Source organism: Amblyomma americanum, chromosome 10 (genome assembly GCF_052857255.1).
Source record: "Amblyomma americanum isolate KBUSLIRL-KWMA chromosome 10, ASM5285725v1, whole genome shotgun sequence".
NCBI lineage: Eukaryota > Metazoa > Arthropoda > Arachnida > Ixodida > Ixodidae > Amblyomma > Amblyomma americanum.
In genome coordinates, this window is record NC_135506.1 from 36,255,093 (window position 1) to 36,274,896 (window position 19,804).

The window sequence follows — 19,804 nt, forward strand, 5'->3', positions numbered from 1 at the left end:
GATCGCAAGAGGAAAGCTACAACCACGGTTGTTAAATTCGAGTCGATACGGTATAGGCGGCTAGAAGGCAGCTTTTGTCTACGCTGCGCGCGCTCTTCACTGCAGGGTGCTGCCGCCACCGTCGGCGGGACGGAAGCGCCCACATACTATACGCGACAGTCGGCGACGCATCACAAGGCGGCGGTCTTATTTTTAGTATGCGCGAGACAAATCGTCCCGGGAGCGCCGATAGATACTCTCGAAACCGCTCGACGCCGCAAGGCTGCGGATAGCAAGGAGAAAAGAACGCGCGATAGATTAGGAAACGATTGGACGCTGAAGGGAACGAGGCTGCGCGCGTGGATGGAATTCTCGTTGTTATTCTCGGGAGACAGGTGGAAGAAGCATTCCTCCTCGCTGCGAGTGGAGCTTCAAGCGGAGACTTGAGTACGCGCGCGCGCGCTTCTGCGCTGACGGTTTGGACGTGCAAATGACCGTGGACGGTACGGGCGTCCACCGCTGACGCTTGTGTCCTCCTTCACCCGCGTATTTGTCTTCGTGGTGGCTATATTCGAGCGTCCAAAGCAGAAGAGAGACAGGAGGAAGGTGGGAGGAAAAAATATTTAGAAAAAATGACAGAATTTTAGCCTATATTCTACAAATGGGCGAAAGCAGAATTGCATTAACGATGACGACGACGATGAAGAAAGAGAATTTTCTCTCTGCGTCCTCGCGCCGCAGATGGAAGTTGATGATGTGCAATGAACAGCGCGAGAGTGCACTGCCGCCCCCCCCCCCTTCCTTGTTGCAATACCCCCGCCGTGGGTATGTGCTATTAGAGAGTTTCAGTTTCACGTACGTACAGAGTTCCCGTACGCAAACGTGAGAATTGTATACGTAGCATACGCGCATGTCGTTTCAAACCCTTTTAGTTGCACGTACACGACAGACGCCGTGCGTTCTTCCTAGCACCATCTACTGACAGATGAAGACACTGCTGTTGCCACTGTAAGACAAGACGAGTAAAAGCCAAGCCAGTAGAACTAAGTCGGAGCGCTGCATCGTTAGGCTTAACAACTGGGAAATCGCCCTTATCTCTGAAAAACAAAAGTTATTTGTCGCTTGAAACTTTATGCGAGGGTAACAATGAGCAAATCGACTGCGTATACAACAGTTTAGAACACGATATAGCCTTGAAGGATAAGCGACGAACCTATTATCGCCGTGAAGCGGGCGGGCAGGGCGCCGCCATGTTTGTCAACGCTACGTACGCAAGCAACGCAAAGAACGCAACGTAAAAATCCGAATCTCATGTACGTACGTGAGACTCGCGCATACCCTTTGCGTTCTGCGCATGCGCACTGGTCACCCTTAAGAGCTCTACGTACGTGAAACTAAAACTCTCTATTAAGCCTGAGGACATCACCATCATCATAATCACGAGGCGTGATCGGCTGAGGCAATAGCTATAGTACTCTTGCGCAGTGGCCAGCGAAGCTGATCTGTTCGCGCCGCCGCGGGTTAGAGTCGCAGTAGCGGATATATAAGCGATTTGTGGCCCAAACGCACAAACATCGCAAGATCTTGCTCGAGGTTTAGCCGTCGGAATAGTGGTTTCGCACTTAACAGGAACAAGGCAAGCACGCGGTTGGTATCAACTGCTCTGCAAAGCATTGCAATTAGTGGGCGAAACACGAAAGAGCGGCGCAGACATATAGGTTCTGACAATACAAAGGGATTTTATTCGTGAAGCCAAGCAAGTTAATGAGGTTGCCAAGTGTGCCTCTGAGCTTGCTTGGCATCACTAATGAGCCAGTTGGTAATCAGCAGGCGTTTGCCTTTTGTCCGAACACTTCCGCTGCTTTTGGGAATACTCAACGTTAACTTTAAACTATCCAAAGCAACGTCTATTATCAAGTCCAACGGTCTTTCCGGTCGGCTGTTAAAATCTGTTTCTTCAAAACTTGTTGACTAAGCCGCTATGAACGGGGCGGGATACCGCATGGTAAGATTCACTGAACTTGTCTCGTTAAGACGCTGCCTCGCTTTAGAGGCTTCTCATCAGATAATCAAAGGCCGAAGTCTATAACCAGTTCGTAGATTTCAACGCTCCATGATTGTTCATGGACTTCGGTGCCGTTCACTAGGCTCATCATGATTGTCGAGATAACTGGAACGAACATGTAGTCGCGAATTCTTCCCTCGCGCCTACACTTTTGATAATCCGTCCGCTGATCTGCCGTTGCTGGCTGTGGCTTTTACAATGGCGTTACATTTCAGCGAAGCGACGAATAAGCATATAAGAAGCCTGAGACGAAACTTGATTAGCGTTCCGTTGCGATGCCAAGTACATACTCTAGAGGTGGACCTCCTGCGCCCACGTCTTCATCACGAAATGTGGCTGACTCCAGACTTTCTAACCTACATTCAGACGTAGCAAAGGGCGGCAAAAGGCGGGGGGGGGGGGGGGGGAGTCTACAGGAAATAGACGACCGTAACTAGCACAGGACAGGGTTAAATGGAGGTGGAGATCAATGAAAGAGGCCTTTGTTTTGTAGTGCATGTAAGTGAGCTGATGATGATGATTGTGAAGACCCAAGCACATATGAGGCCGCATATCTACTCTCTACCAACGCCGTCAAGATGTGGTTTTCGGTTCTCGCGTGGTGTTCAAGTTGCGGCTGAACGCCCATAAGGCGACGCTGAAGCTCTATCGTTCCAACTCCTCCTCGAACCCATTGCGGAGCGTTTACTGCGCGCAAGAGCCTCTTATGCTTTCGATAACGTTGAACGCGCTAAACATTGAGGGCACGTACCAACACCACTAACGACACGCACGGCACATCCATGTCTCCAGACCCCATATTTTGACTCCATCCCCGCGAAGGCGCAACTGCACCGTCATGACAAGGGAGACTAGGCTACCTATTTCCCCGCCTCCACGCTGTAGGAGCAGCTAGAAGCCGACCGAATCGGGGCGAGCCTTCCGTATCTGGCGCTGGTTGAGGAAGCACAGACGTGTACGCGCGGAGCGAAGTAGTAGCAGTTAGTAGTGCCAACAACTGTAGTAGTGATAGTACTCATCCTGGCCAGCCTCCTTTCCTGCGCTACTATCCATCGCTCTCACTTTCTCCCACACTCCCCCTCTCTCTCTGGACGGCGATCGGTTCCGCGCAGTCATCGCCGCGTTGCCCCGTCCGGCCGCGAGGAGGAGGCGATTCTGGGCCGAGGCGAGGGAACGTGACCTCGCCGGGACCCCTCCGCGGAGGCTGGACCACGAGGAAGGAAGTGGGCGCCATCTATTTCGAGCGCTTCCTTCTACCGCTTCCGCTCGCCGCCTGAACGCTGCGCGCCTCCCTGTGCTACACGAACGCACAGACGCACGAAGCTAAGCCTACCTAGGACTCTCGACGTGGCCTTTAGCGAGAGAGGGATGACCCGATGGGGGCCGTCATGCTGTTATGAGCTCGCTTAGCGCTTTCTTCTGCATATATTTCTTTTTGTAAGCACCGCAAAGGCTGTACGGTTGACCTACGGACGACGGTGTCGAGTCTCTTCCTTGATCGTGGCCGTCATATCACGCGCCGCAGCGGAGGGGTCTTTTCTCTTGCAAATCAATTAGGCTATACTCTGCTCGCATCTATGGCAACGCGTCCGTGGAACATGAATCACAAAAGGACTGCGATATATTTGCCCTTCCCCCAGAAGTGACAGGGATGTCTGTATCACCTAGCTGTACGATGGATAGATAGTAATAGCGTCCCATTTGAAACGGGTGGCGGCGCGCGCCACCAATGGCTCCAGAGAACAACTACTATAGCGAAATACTTCTGCCGAGTTTAAACACAGCGGTCCTCTGAGGTCCTAATGGAGCCAGATTCGTAGACGTGGCCAAGCTGACGTTGCCTGCCAAGTGCTGCGCTGAAACCGTCGGCGCACTTCAGTCGAATGGGCCCGAGGTAGACCATGACGCTGTTTGAGCAATTGGAGCTCAAGAGTTGACTGTAATGATGACGAGAGGAGAGAGAACTTTGTAATACACGCAGCAGTGTGGCTCGTGACAAGCTCAGTGGGGCTGCGCAACGAAGGCTTCCTGATTGATCGGGACGGCTCGAGGCAGTGCGTCGACGTGCTCCGATCGCTCGGCGACTGTAATGCGTTCTACGAGCTTCCCTTCTGAAATAAATGGCAGGCGGAGAAGGGCCGCCTTGCTTTAACCGTTTGAGTGGAAGCTTGGTGTAGAGCACCGTTCAACGTCACTCTTACTGAGCCCTAAAGTGCCGTCCACCGTTACACCAAATATGCTTTCCACTGTCATTGAACTCTGCACAGCACTTCTCTTTTGTGTGCCATGTAACTAATATCTGCGCCTTGTCTTAAACCGCGGCGTATGTGGGAGCAGAGAAATTTGTCCTGAAACTAGTACTAATGTCCCCATGGTTCCCGCCGCGGTGGCTCAACGCGCTTTCGAACGGGCCTTCAGGTCGCCAACTAGACTGGGTTGGGAAAACGAGGGCGTTAAAGTAGTTAATTTTTTCTTTTTAGTTCTTTCCAGCTTATGCATCTTCCGGAAAAGCGGGTTCCCGGTCAGTGAGTGCTTATAACGCGAATACGAAGCTACTCGCTTGGATAGTGAACTGTGCCATTTGCACATACCCGCCGCGGTGGCTCAATAGGTTAGGGCGCTCGGCTATTGATCCGGAGTTCCCGGGTTCGAACCCGACCGCGGCGGCTGCGTTCTTATGGAGGCAAAACGCTAAGGCGCCCGTGTGCTGTGCGGTGTCAGTGCACGTTAAAGATCCCCAGGTGGTAGAAATTATTCCGCAGCCCTCCACTGCGGCACCTCTCTCTTCCTTTCTTCTTTCACTCCCTCCTTTATCCCTTCCCTTACGGGGCGGTTCAGGTGTCCAACGATATATCGAGACAGATGCTGCCCCATTTGCTTTGCCCAAAAACCAATTATTATTATTATTATTAAAGTCGCCATGGCTTATTTACCTGCTCTGGACTCAAAAATTGGTATTATGTTTTATATGAGCGACCCGGCACTGGGAGGTTTGTTGGAGCGGTAATCTGGAAGAGAAGTGAATTGAGTCTTTGAGCTATTTGTGATGCCCTGAAAGTTACGACGCCGTCACAGTGACCTCCCATGTTTCCCACATAATTACTGATGCACTCAATTAACGTGCGTCCGCAATGTATTCGAAATATTTAACTCATTTGCCTTGAAGACGGCCGGTCTACTAAGCTTCCTACTGCTGGACCTTTCTTCTCCAGAAAAGAAAATTTTTCTGCTAAGCGCTACTCTAAGCCTGGAATGCTGTGGAAGCAGCGGAAGTGACGCACGCGCGAAAACATACACTTCCGATATTGTTCCCATGCTTCTCGAAACCTTGTTGAGAGTATAGGACGAAAATACTGCTGGGTGCGAAGCGAAATGCCAGCCGCTTAAAATCACGGCACTCGGACACTTCGCAACGAAGTATAGTTACATTCCAGGGTGACAAGACAAGACGGTCCTGTCCTGCGTTCTTTTTCACTGATTCCACCATCTGTCCGTTATGAACAGACAAGCCCAGCATTTTAAGACCTTGAACAAAGGCAGCCAACGCGAACACCCATGTTACCTTTGGCAACTTAGCAAGTTGAGTACCAGAGGAGGTGTACATTTTGGTGCGAGAAAAAAAAAATCACGCCATCCGTTGCGTAAGATCCGAGAAAAGCATGAAGAGGTATCACGAATGGCTAGGGTCCTCAGTGCATCCTGCTCTACCTTTCTCCACAATAAGCCAACCATGTTACAAACAGATACTGCAACTCGCTTACTCGTTTTTCTCGTGTATACAACAAGCAACCGGATTTGCTGCTTCTTGCTGTCCACAAAGTGCGGTTCAATGTTTGCCTCGCTCCACACTGAATCCTCTCAGCGGCTGGTACCTCCTGTCTCCGAGTTACACGCGTTTTCCGGCAGTGCCTCAAGAAGCATGCAACGGCGAGAGCCACATCACCAACAACTTCACGTTACTCATTAGGGCGACATGACTCACGCACTACATTAGAAAAGCAGAAGAGGCTGGGGATGAGAAGGGGGAGGCGGTACACCCGAAGGAAAAACAAAGTCTAGAACGAATAGATCATGACGTCACGAAGATGTTTTGGCGCGCGCGCGACACCAGAGGCCCGCTCCCTCGCATGCGACCTCTACTTTCTCTTCTGTCGTCGACGCGCGCGCGGGCGTCACGTCTGGGTGGCAATTATCGGTCGGATCGAAGGTGAGCAATGCGCTTGCGCCTCCCGCCTAACTCCTGCAGCTTCTCCGGGAAGAAGAAGAAAGGGGGGGGGGGAGACACGGGCGCGTATACGGATTGGGCAACGTCGACGAAATGAGAGGTCCCGCGCCCCTTAGCGAGAGGGCAACCCTCGTGGAGCGCCACAACTCCGCGCACGAGTGGACGGATAAGAAAGTGTATATATACGGCTCTAAGCGAGGCTCGAGCGGCTCACAAACCGGATTACGTATATACATACGTACGCCGTCCGTCTCTGGTCGGTCGAGGAAGTTGCGGCAGGTCCGAGGGAGGCGACGACTACGACGGCCGTGCGCGAGAAGAGAAAAGAACAAAAGGGGCGGTTACGCGCAACGTGACGATGTACGCTCGATTACGGCCGGGCATCTTTGGCGGCGCAGACTGTGGTACTGCTTGACCCTTCCGCACCCTCGAGGACTCGTAGGCACCAGGAGAAGGGAGCGCGCGCAAGTCGCCGACGTTTTTACAGGTCAGTCTTGAGAGCTCTCTTCCTAGGCGGCTTCATCCAACACTCCCTGTTGCAGTGGGTAACGGCGGGATGTTGGAAGTGAGTGGTTCGATGATGGCGATGATGATGATTTCATACTAATGGCACGTGGGCAGCTTAACCAAAGAGAGCCATGCCTAATGTTCAGGATCCACACGGACTGCGGTCAAAGGCCCATTTTTCCAAGCGTTTCTCCCCAGAGGAACACATCGTCATGCCAGAGGAGAGCTATTGTCTACCTACCGGAAAACCTGCGCTTGCCTGGCGGCAGTGGCGATCGAACCCCGAGCGTCCGGCATACAAGCCGGGTGCTCTGACCGTAGGGCACCGCTGCGGTTGAAGCGAGTAGTACGATGCGGTGGATAATTGGACCAATTTGGACAGCAATGGAAGCTACTTTTCCTTGCCCATTGGTGTAGACATGACCCTGCTGGCAGAGTCTCGAAAACTGTCTGTCATGTCCTGTATATTTTATCCTGCAGTGCCTTCTTAGGCTCACGAAAGCCTATTTTACCCTGTATGCAGCGTGTGAGGGTGGAGGTCGTGAAGCGGGTCGGGAAGGGGTGCTTAAGCAAGTAGGCCGTGGTGGCCCAAAGATTGAGCTGCTCGAGCTGAAGCCCATTCCCTAGAACTATGCATACAGCTCAATCGCTTGCGGCGCTCATACGGACCGTTCCAGGGCGGCTGCATAATGGCGTGTGCGGAGGCGGCTCCGTGTACGGAAGTGGGCGAAGAGGTCACCGTACAAGTGGCCGTGTGTAATGGGAATCCAGATTAACTCAGAGAGCGCTAGGCTGCAAGTGCGCGCTCCGCAAGACGCATACAAATCCACGCTGCCGGCTTTGGGCGTTCCCGAATTTTCTTCTCATCTATATTCGTCCGCTGGCGTCCCCGGAGCGCAGTGGAAGACCTCGAGATCAGTGGAACAATCGCCTCGCGGCCATGTGCCCCCACCGATTCGTGGCGCTCAGCGGACTGTGATTATATACCACCATGCCCTGTGCGCTCATTATTAGGAACGTTGCAAACTTTCTCCAGGAAGAGAAGGATGAGTTTAAGTCAGCACTGGGCGGCAGTATAGATTGCGGAAGGAGGAATTTATAAGGCTTTCCAGTTGGAGCTTCCTGGCCAATGTGTCTATCGGGAGAGTAAAGCTGAACCCAGCGCTGTTGGCCAGCCGTAGTGATCTCCTTTTTGGTCGTGGCGTTGTTCGACGTAATCATTTCCTTTTCGCGAGTGGCCTTAAGTTCACACGCTTACTGCCGCGAACGTCATCGTCTAAATGTGTGTAACAACGCCTTTCACCTGCATCATGGAAAGAAAATGTTTAATTTGCTTCATTTCTTCTTTCACTCCCTCCTTTACCCTTCCCTTACGGCGCGGTTCAGGTGTCCAACGATATATGAGACAGATACTGCGCCATTTCCTTTCCCCCCAAAACCAATTAAAAAAAATTAAAAAATGGGGAGAAGTTGACCAGAGGAACACGTCTCTGGTCTGCTGCTCCAAGCTAAGGAAGAGGGGAAGGGTTAATGAGAAAAACAGGAAGAAACGAAATATGGGAGGGCATGACGAGATATGGCGACTATTACGCATGCATTTCGTCGATTGTTATGGTGGGGATACTTGTGGTTACGATAGAAGTAATGCTAGTGGTAAGGACGGCGATGATGCTAGTGGTGAATATCGTCTGCATTTCCTTCACCTGAATTAGAGAAAAACTAGCGCCAAACCATGCAAACCACAAGAAGAGAAAGAAGACGAGAGATACGCGCTAACACAAGCGCTTGAGTCTCGTCTTCGTTCCTGTCTTGTGGTTTGCATGGTTTGGCGCTAGTTTTTCTCTAATTCAAGTATGCACCAACTAACTAGCACAAAAAGAGGTGTTAATGCAGTTTCCTTCACCTCTTCATCGTACTAAGAAAACCATTATAGCAGTGTAATAATGATTACGCATGCATTCCGTCGATTGTGCTGATGCTGACGATTGTGGTTATGCTGGAGGTAATGCTAGCGGTCATGATGACGGCGGTGCTGATGATTCTAGGAGTGTTCGCGTTACGGGTAGATTGCAATTCCTTCACATGTTCGCCGCATTGAAGAAAATCATTATAGTACTGAGCCAAGAAGCCGGCGTCGTTCAGAAACTTCAAAACTACCCGACCTGTCGGAATGCCACTCGCCTCACGATCATTTCCGACGTTCCCAGCGCCTGTCTCCAGCGCTACCTGTTTACCGGCTTAATTCAGTCCAGAGACAGCATCGTTTCACTGCTACGCACACCGATTTGACAGTGAGCTCAACCTGTGCACCCCGCGTCGTAATTCGAAGCCGCTGTCTCTTCAAAACTGAGCACGGATGACAAGTCTACGACGTCGACACAGGCCGGAACAAACTTCCTGCCTCGTCCGTTAAAACATTCGCGCACTCTCTCCTTCGTCTCCGAGGACGGGTCAGCGAAGAGGACCAGTCTCCGTTACTTCCTCCCGGGTCACGCGGAAGAAGAGGCCTAGTGTCACGACACCAAAGAAACACAGCAGCCACAAAAAGAAAAAGAAAAAAGAATATCAGTAACAATGGCGACCCAGGAGAAAGAGAAAGGGAGAGACCGGTGTGGAAGGGGCAGGCACAGAGGAGAACTGTGACATAAGACACGCGTGACGGCGCCTGCGTCCTCTTTACTTTATTTTAGTTCTTTTTTCTTTACTTCCTCACGACATCCCCCCGGGGGCGTTTTCAAGGGCTTTTCCACCAAGGCGTCGCGCTTCACCGTTCTTCCTTTCGGCGGTAGAAAGTGGAGGGGAGGGGGTAAGGTGGCGACGCCCCGGAGGAAGTAGACGTGCAAGGGTGGCGCATCGAGTCGTTGTTTTCCACCCTGAATCGCACTTGCGGTGCAAAAAGAACGTGCACCGGTTATTAGTGAACGCCGCGGAACACTTGACTCGCACTGGAAGCGCGATGCTTAATGCAAAGTAGTTCGTACCGCAGACGTGGCTGGCGCAGGACAGGGCTAATTAGAAATAATGAGAGAGGACTTTGTCCTGCATTTGATGCTACCGAGTTGATCACACGATAGTACTGAAGATGGCGGTACCGCGGATTCGATTGAAAACGTCAGCGGAAATGGGTGAAGCTTGACGGTATTCCTTCCCTTACGGCGCGATTGAGGTGTCCGCCGAAATGTGAGAGAGATACTCCGCCATTTCCTTTCCCCAAAAACCAATTTACAATTTACAACGCAGCTACCAGGAACGATCATTTCGCCCCGGAATTGGTAGATACATAACTACAAGCAGACAAAAACGCATGCGTGGGATCCTATCCGTGCTCTTACAGGCAACCTGATGCATGATCTTATCTGATTGCATTTTGTCCTGCCACACTCAATTTACATTTCTCTATGTGCGCTTCCTTCCGTCAAGGCCACATAATGTCTGTGTAGCCTTACAGTAATGTGGGCGGCACGATGCGTCGTCCTTACCTGCCCAGCTTCTCGGTGATGCTCTGGAATCTGGGACGTAAACAACAACGTGCGCAAGCTTTTAGCGAGCAAAGGGACCACTTCGTGTTTATAGAGGGCAGAGCGGTGGTTTCATAAATAAGCAGCATAATGTAGGTCGTCAAAGCAGGATGTTTTGATCCAGAGGGCTACTTTGACGCGATCTCTTTTTTGTCAAGAAACCAACAAAATGACGGGTCAGGTTTGTGAGCACTTGTGAACGCTGTCGCTTAACTGGCCGTAAAGGCCACTGTGTTTACACTAATGAAGTAAAGATGGCGTGGAAAAAAACTGATTTTAGGGAGACTTTACAGCCTGGACGAACGCATTGACGTACGCTTCACGGGGAATCCGCTGCGTTAATAGGAATAAAGTGGGCCTAATGTGCTACCCAAATAAATGAGGAGAAAGTAACGCACAGTAAAAAGCGGAGGGCGTAAATAAAGAAATAACGTTCAATGAGAAGCAGTGATCTTGTTGAGGAAGAGAGAGAACGAAGAGAGGTACTCTTCTCACTTCTTCGGCTCACCAGGGGGACAAAACATGAGAAGCTCTTTATCGCCGCATTTCTAATTTATTTTTCGTTGTCGACATAGGGTGCCAAATACGCAAAACCAGTCCCTCAAGTCAGTTTTATGGAGGCAAAACGCTAAGGCCCCCGTGTGCTGTGCGATGTCAGTGCACGTTAAAGATCCCCAGGTGGTCGAAATTATTCCGGAGCCCTCCACTGCGTCGCCTCTACTTCCTTCATTCTTTAACTCCCTCCTTTATCCCTTCCCTTACGGCGCGGTTCAGGTGTCCAAAGATATATGAGATAGATGCTGCGCCATTTCCTTCCCCCCCCCCCCAAAAAAAAACAATTATTATTATAAGTCAGTTGTCGTAGGTAGCCCCCACGAGCCTCACGGGTTATCAAGAGTGGCAGACCACTATATATCTCAGGCTCTGACTTGTTCGCACACCGGCCCGGAACATCAATTATCTTACCTTCGCACTACCTTACATGCCCATGCTCATTTCCTTTTCTTGATCTCAGCTATGGGAGATAATTGATTACCTCCCGTTTGTTCCTGACCTAATCTTCTCTGTTCTCACTTAGTTTAAGACCTATTATTTTTCTTTCCATAGCTCGCTGTGTTGACCTCAATTTAATATTGAAACCTTTTCTTCAGTTCACCATCTCACCGATGCTTTAATAGGGACGTTTATAAACAAAATGACCTTATCAATAGGGTGGCCCTATCGATTAAGGGCATAGGAGAATAGCGGAGAGTGACTGCCCGGTCCAGTAGGAGAGTAACCGGAGGGAGGGGCGTTAGTGTCCTGCGCATGCGCACTGGAGCACTGCTATTCCCTTAAGCCCCTAACCGATAGGGTCATTCTATTCTAAATGTCTCTAATACATCTGATTCACGGGGGATGAGACCATGCATTCGCATATCCGTTAAATCTTCTAGAAGCAACAAAAACAACGACGGTTGAATTCTTTTTCTTTTTCGGCATAACTTTAATAAAGCTACCGTTGCACCATCTCCTTTTTCCCCGAGCGTTGTCACGTTTTTTATGCTTTCGTAACACGATTGCAGACTTTCTCCGCGCATTTTGTCAAACGCAGCTAGTACGTCTAAAACACGCAGCAGTGTCATCCAGTAACTGCAAAAAAAAGCAATGTGACGTCTTCTCGCGCGTCGCGGTTCGTGGGAAAGGCACAGCTCGTTGCATGCTTCTTCGCTTGGCGAAAGGTCGGAATGTTTGCAACACCGGAATGCACTTGGGGGCAGATATCTCGAAAGAAGCGCCATCTGTTGCACTATAACGTACATCGAGGCCATCGTGTCGAGTTTTGACACAAAAAAAAAAGGACAAGGAGAAAAAATTGAAGGGGAAAAGGACATCGTTGCGGCGAACGACGAAGTCAAAATGGAAATCAGAGAAAGTTGAGTTGACACTCCATCTGTCTTCTCGGAGGGGACGCTTAGAAACAAAAAAATTCCCACGCAACCACGCAACACGCGTAGTGAGTCGCGGGACAAATTGAAACAAGACGCATCGGAATCTCAGGAATGAGAGGCGTTTTTTTCGTCGAGCAAACATCGTGACGCAAGGACGAACCACTCTGAGGACATTTACGCTCTTCGCCTTCCACTGCGTTCAATCTGTCTGAAGCTCACGGCAGCAGCAAGTGTGTATATAGCGCGGTCTCGAGCATACCTATAGGCTTCGCCTATCCTGTACATTTAGCGCACTCCTCGCTGTCTCAGACGACGCGTGTTAGGCGGTGTTTGTCGAGCATTCGAGTTGCGACATCGACGGTCGTCGATTGCGAGACAACTCAGTTTTTTTGTTATCTTTCCTTATCCAGCCGCTCCGAATCACAGGCATTTCCACCGGGCTCACACAAATTACTGCGCTTGTCCGCGGTGGGAGGGAGGGGGAGGAGGGTGGCAGTGCTCGCACGAGTCTATCCATCGAGCGCGACTTCTCGAGCTGCGTTCCTTGAACAGAAAAAGAGAAAAACAAATAAAGTGATGCCCTCCTCTCCACCCCTGCCCGTAATATATATGATCGCTGCATGGAGGGTGCGCCGCAATGTGCGTCCGTAATTGACAATTCCCTCTTATCCGGAGGCGGTGGTGCCATTGCCCGGTTATCTAACCCCTCCCCTCTCTTGCCTTCTCTCCACACCACACGTTTCGATCGAGCAGACACGGCGAGCTGTAAGCGTCGTCGCCGAAGGCGCCCCAAGGCGCCTCGCTGAATGTTCGGAGCACGATCTCGAGGAACACGCTTTCGTTTCATTCCATTTTTGTTTTCTTGTCGCTGGCATGTGTACCACAGTGCACCGCATATATACACCGATCGTTTGTACCCGCCGCGGTGTATCAGTGGTTAGGGCGCTCGACTACTGATCCGGAGTTCCCGGGTTCGAACCCGACCGCGGCGGCTGCGTTTTTATGGAGGAAAAACGCTAAGGCGCCCGTGAGCTGTGCGATGTCAGTGCACGTTAAAGATCCCCAGGTGGTCGAAATTATTCCAGCCCTCCGCTACAGCATCTCTTTCTTCCTTTCTTCGTTCACTTCCTCCTTTATCCCTAACCTAACGGCGCGGTTCAGGTGTCCGCCGATATATGAGACAGATACTGCGCCATTACCTTTCCCCAAAAACGAATTTTCAAAGAAAGAAAGAAAGAAAGAAAGAAAGAAAGAAAGAAAGAAAGAAAGAAAGAAAGAAAGAAAGAAAGAAAGAAAGAAAGAAAGAAAGAAAGAAAGAAAGAAAGAAAGGTGCAGATGTTCATAAGCGTGCGCATTATATACGAATCGCTGCGATAACATTCTCGTGATTACGTATGAGAAGCTTTTCAAACGGCATCGCTCAATGTGGCGGAGTCTAAATGTGCCCATTTGGTGTCGTACGGCAGTACCCTTTTCGGTAATACCAAGCGTGGACCCATTAAAGCCCAATTTACTCTTGTTAATCGCGAAGGAAGAGCGACCCACTGTCGCTTGCGACCAGGGATCGGCTCGAGTGTGCCGACGGTCACAGTTGTTCAAACAAATGATATCGTAAGGAGCGAGAGTTGTCAATCTCTATTGTTAACGGCAGCGAGAAGGCAGACGTGGAACAAGCTTCCGGTCACGTCCGTAGCGCCTCTGATTGGTTGGGGGTTTAGGACTCGCAGTTGAAAACCTGGAAAACTGAGCAGCGTGAGTGGCTATTGCTTTTCGACCAAAAAGGCTGCAAAACCTCTGCAACTCCCAAATGTGAATGGGTCTTAAGAATCCACTTACTGCGACGACGAGAGGCGTCCGCGTCGCATAAGGACGGTAAACGAACACCTTGTTCTGCAAAAAAAGTTGGTTTTCGGGGAAAGGATATGACGCAGTATCTGTCTCCCATCTCGGCGGACACCTAAACCGCGCCGTCAAGGAAGCAATAGAGAAGGGATGAGAGAAGAAAGAGGTGCCATTGTGGTGGGCTCGAGAATAATTTCCAGCACCTGGTGATCTTTAACGAGCACTGACATCGCACAGCACACGGGCGCCTTTGCGTTTAATAATAATAATAATTGGTTTTGGGGGAAAGGAAATGAGACAGTATCTGTCTCATATGTCGTTGGACACATGAACCACGCCGTAAGGGAAGGGATAAAGGAAGGAGTGAAATTGCCGCAGTGGAGGGCTCCGGAATAATTTCGACCACCTGGCGATCTTTAACGTGCACCGATATCGCACAGCCCACGGGCGCCTTGGCGTCTTGCCTCCATAAAAACGCAGCCGCCGCGGTCGGGTTCCGTTTTAATGGAGGCCTTTGCGTTTCGCCTCCATCGAAACGCTGCCGCCGCGGTCGGGTTCGAGTATTCCGGATCAGTAGGCGAGCTCCCTAACGACTGAACCACTGAGCCTCCGCGGCGGGCAAAGATTTCCTTCCTTGGTGATTGTTTCATTCGCGGTCGGTGGGGGCGCTACCATCGTCACCTCATTGTATTTGTTTTCACAACGTGACCTATAATATCACGGCGATACCTGGGTTCCGCGGCGGTGCTGTTGACATAAGGGCCGGGAAATTCTGGGACGTGAAAACATCCCTTAACCATCTGCGGACCAATAGCAAGGCACGGGCTTTGACCTACCAGGAAGCTTGGATCTAGGCGCACGTATTTTTATTGCGTGGCGCTGTGCCTAGGGCCGGTCATGCGTCTATATGGCTGTCACTTTGCACATTTGCACACTATAGGACGAACAGTCTCCGAGCTTTCCTTTCTTTCTTTCTTTCTTTCTTTCTTTCTTTCTTTCTTTCTTTCTTTCTTTCTTTCTTTCTTTCTTTCTTTCTTTCTTTCTTTCTTTCTTTCTTTCTTTCCTTCTTTCTTTCTTTCTTTCTTTCTCTCTCTCTCTCTATTTATTTCATTCCTTCTCTTTCCTGCCTCTGTTCATTCTTTCTTCCCTTCTTTCCTGCGTTCTATCTCTGTTTATTCCTTTCTCTCTTTCCTTCAGTCCATAACTTTCTTTCTTCTGTTCTTTCTTTCTTCCTCTCTCTCTCTCTCTTCTTCCTACCTCTGTTCTTCCTTTCCCTCTTTCCTTCCAGTGTTCTTTCCGTTGCTCCTCACTTGAATTAACTGCTCCTTTCATCTCTCTTATTTTCTTCCCTCATTTCTTTTCTCTTTGTTTCTACCTTTCCTTTCGCCTACGTCTTAGTGGCAAGGACCGTGCTATGCCACCTGGCCTACCTGCGAGTGAATACAGTATCTCTCTCCCGAGCGGCAGCGAGCGGCCAGAGTCCAGGGCGGGTTCTTGTGGCGAAGCCCGCCTCGGGTTTGTTTTCGTCGGCGTCGCCCCTGCGAGCAAACAACAAAACAGCCGCTGCACAGCCGAGCCCTTTTTTTCCTCCCCCTCTTTCTTTATGCGATCGACAGGCCGGCTGTTATCGCATAGTGCGATTCAAGGACGCCGATTCTGGGTCAATCAGCACCGGGGGAAAACAGCAGAGAAACGCAATAAGCACATCGATCGGCGGCGACTCCGGCAGTGGCCACTTTCAGTCTGTCGCGTTCTGCTTCTTACTAGCAGAGAGAGAGAGAATGAAGAAAGCGAAGATGTGGGTGAGGAGGAAAGGGATAGTGGCTCAGTTTTCTCGCCTCCCGTCGGCGGTGCAGCACGACAGGGGCCCGGCTAATTGCGGCCCTGCTACGGGGCGGCGGGCGTGCGCCTTTCCCTCTCCGTTCAAGGAGAACGCGGCGCGCGCGTGCGGTGCGTTGAAATAAAGCGGGAAAGAAAGAAACAACAAACAAGCAAGACTACACGCAAATGGACTGCGCCGTTGACGACTGCAGGAGCTGCCGCAGGGTGGACAGAGAACGCGGCGCGGAGGAGAAAGTGAGCTAAAAATTAACGGGAAAAGAAAACTGAAACGAACGTCGCCCTTGCCCCCTTTCTCCCTTCGCAAAAAAAAATAAATACAATAGAAACAAGTACTTTGCTTCTTTGGGCGCGCCGGTGCTGTCTTATTGCACAGCGTAAGGCCAGCAGTGGCTGCAGCTGCAGTCATAGACTAAAGGTACCTCGTCGAGGATTAAGAATGTTTCACGGAAAAAATAATGTGTCAAGTGAGCCGCACCCGCCGCGGTGGCTCAGTGGTTACGGCGCTCGGCTACTGATCCGGAGTACCCGGGTTCGAACCCGACCGCGGCGGCTGCGTTTTTATGGAGGAAAAACGCTAAGGCGCCCGTGTGCTGTGCGATGTCAGTGCACGTTAAAGATCCCCAGTTGGTCGAAATTATTCCGGAGCCCTCCACTACGGCACCTCATTTTTCTTTCGCTCCCTCCTTTATCCCTTCCCTTACGGCGCGGTTCAGGTGTCCGCTGATATATGAGACAGATACTGCGCCATTTCCTTTCCCCAAACACCAATTATTATTTTTAAGTGAGCCGCATTTATTCTACAAAAGAGGGGGACACGTATGACAGATTGACTGCAATGCACAACACTGTAATACGACACTGCGACGCGCCACGTGGCATATGCAGAAGCACTTTGCCTCGGCCGTAGCCGCGAGACGCTCCTGTGATTTGGAGCGCAAGGCAAATGCACTGGCGCCCATTTAGATAAGGGCAGGGAAGCGCTCCAGTGGGGAAGCTGAGAGGGAGAAAGAAGATATACAGAAACTCCAAAGCGTGTTCTGGTATTTCGCTTTCTTTTCTGACCGAAAAAAGAAACAAGCGACAGTACGGGTTTGTTTGGAACGACAGTAAATTGGTGTCAAGGGTAGTTCTGAGAAAGTAAACGCAGTTGGCAAATTGTTTAGGCGTTTTTGTTTGTACTTGTGCGTGATGAAAAGGGTTGAAATAAAATCAAGGACAGGGCCCCCTGGAAAGGAGATGCAAAAGGAACGGCATGCATCAGAGAATGATCGAACGGCAAGCATCAGACGGTAATCGGCAGCATTCGTAGTGCGGAAAAGTGTCCTAGCCGTTATACCGCCATTTGGCATGCGACTTTACCTATTTTCGTTATGCACGCTAACGTTGTGAACAATGAGCCAATGAACTAATCCGAATATCAGTCGACCAATATTTATTTGCTTGTTCAAAATACCTATATCACCCGAAGTCGTTATTTTAGGGGGCGTTCTGTACACGGGGGGATCACACAATGGTAAAAAGGTTGTTCATAACACACATTAGTATATTAGTTAACGACAAAACACTGAACTCAAAATTACTGGAAAACATACGAAGAGTACAATAACTTGTAGAACTATAAAATGAAAATGCATATGGATAGCGCACACAGTAGTGTAGTCTGAATCGCTGAATAAACGAATACATTATATACAATATTACTTTTTAAATATCACTAAGGAAACATTAATTAGCCATTCAGTCCGGCAAATCAATCATACAATCACCCAAATTCAAGTCCATCAATTATCCAATATCTTCAGTTTCATCGACCTGATGAAACGAATATATGAACGAAGAATTGGGCACTGCTCCTGTACGGGTTTCGAAGAAGCCCGTACGGGTTTCCAAATCTCACAGATGTGGTCCGCGAGTGCTTCTTCGCTTAATCAGAATTATCAACGAACGAAAACGGCTGTGGCAAAAGTACGGTTATCCACTGCTCCGTTATCGCGCGCTCGCCGCTACAGCACTGCCCCTGGAGCACGTATCAATCACCCGGAAACGCTGGCGCTCCCCTCTGTATTTGCGCTGCCCGTTTCCTATTATCTTCTAGTCCTTATCGGCAAGTTGTATGCAGCCGCCGAGGAATCGGCCTGTCATGAGCGTTGACCCCTTAACCTTTGGGCTTGGGAAACCACGCCGAGCTCGCATACGGCCCCTGTGCAAAGTCTTGACAAATGTATCGATCTATCTCCAACTCTCTTATCTCGTCCAGTCCCCGGAATCGAATTGATATGAGGGCTGGGGAACGCGAGAGACGCCACGAAGTCAAAAATAACAGGAATAAGAACTCCGTGTGGGTTGGGCAGTCTAGAGCTTCCAGAAGTAAGGTATAGTAATGTAACTAGAGAACAGCCCCTCTGTGAGAGTGCTGTGTTCTTTACCCGTACATAAATTCACGAAGAACTGCAGTTTGGCGCTTTAATCAGGGACATCTTGAGTTCGCCATCATGCTCACTTCTCGGGTCCCCCGATGACGGGGCGTATTTTGTGCTGGAATTGCCCGAAATGTCTTCCGAGCGCCAGCTTCTCTTCGATATAGACATGGAGTGGCATCGCATGATAACGTGGATCACAGAGTATTGATTTCGGACGAGGACACTGCGGAGTGCGCTGTGAGGTGTTGGCGGGGGGAGTGAAGCGAACCAGAGGACTTCTTTACGCGATAGCGTGTACAGCTCGTCCGGTCGAAAAGCAGTTCGGCCTATTGGTAGTCGGCACCAGGTGTCAGAAATAATCGGGGGCTGGGTAAAAAAAAATCGTACCATGGTAATCTGTGGTTCTAGTGATTGATGACTGATTGGTGCGTGATAGGCGGTGACGAGTTAATGAAATAATTGTAATTAATTGCTTAATGAAAGAAATGAAAAAAATGTAAAAACGTGTTCAAAGGTGTCAGAATGTTCAGAACGAAAAGCCAATGCTTACGATGCTAATTAAGAAAATTTAGAGTATGTAACTGATCAATGAATTGAAACAATTGAAAAAAAATGAAAATGCGTTCAAAGGTGTCAAACTGCTCAGAATAGAAAGCCTAACCCACTACGCTATCACATGCGTTTAAGGCGGAGCTTATGCGCTATTTTCAACTTTTTGGAGTAATACGCTACCAACTGGTTCTATTCCGTTATACTTGAGAACCTATCTTCGCAGACTCGCGGTGCAAAGAGGATCTTTTTGCTGGTATTTTCATGCGCATTGAGAAAAACAAACGTCTACCTTAGCTAACGCAGCTTGAATGACCATGGAGTGCGCGTTGCACCGTTCTTTAATATCTTCTGGGACGAACTGTATATCGCTTCTTGTCCGCTTTTCAGGGCGTCATCGAGGAACACAAAGAGCCGTTCGGTGGGGGCCTTTTATTGTAGGCGCGCAGGAACCGCAATATTAAACAATTTAGTACTTGATATATTACTTTGTCGCTTTATTATTGCCAGCGGCCCCCTCTGACTTTGAAGCTCAGTCGCTGTTTCCAGTATCAGAGTAAAGGTCACATAACTATAAAAAGGCGGAGGTATGAACTGCGAAAAATAATTGTTACCACACAGTTTCTCGGGAAGCTAGGACGCTTTTCATTGACCAAAGGATCCTGAGCGCCAGGAACGCGATTGGGTTTGGCGTGCGCTGCTGTCATACACCAAGCGCACAGAACTGTTTGAAAACTCCGCTTCCCGCTCCAGCTTCCAATTCGTAAGTCATAGCGGATATCAGGGGTTCAGCAATTAGTTCGCTGCAGCAAACACGCATCGAGGCTGCTAGTCTCGCAGTTGATAGGAAATATATAGCGCTCATCATTGGATGAGAACCAGATCACATTCCAGTAAACATTAAAACTCCCATGGACGACCTGTGG

General features: G+C 49.9%; 1 protein-coding gene across 2 annotated transcripts in view; it reads left to right on the forward strand.

Moving 5' to 3' along the window:
• The window catches only part of LOC144108840 (peroxidase-like), a 106,237-nt gene that overhangs the window by 59,229 nt on the left and 27,204 nt on the right, over positions 1-19,804 (forward strand). Inside the window, exon 1 of one of the 2 annotated variants that reach the window (XM_077642031.1) lies at positions 6,376-6,756. The exons of the other annotated variant lie outside the window; for it this stretch is intronic. The gene's annotated coding sequence lies outside the window, so the exon portion shown is untranslated. Of the gene's footprint in view, positions 1-6,375; positions 6,757-19,804 lie in introns of those variants that run through there. 2 annotated transcript variants of the gene reach the window in all.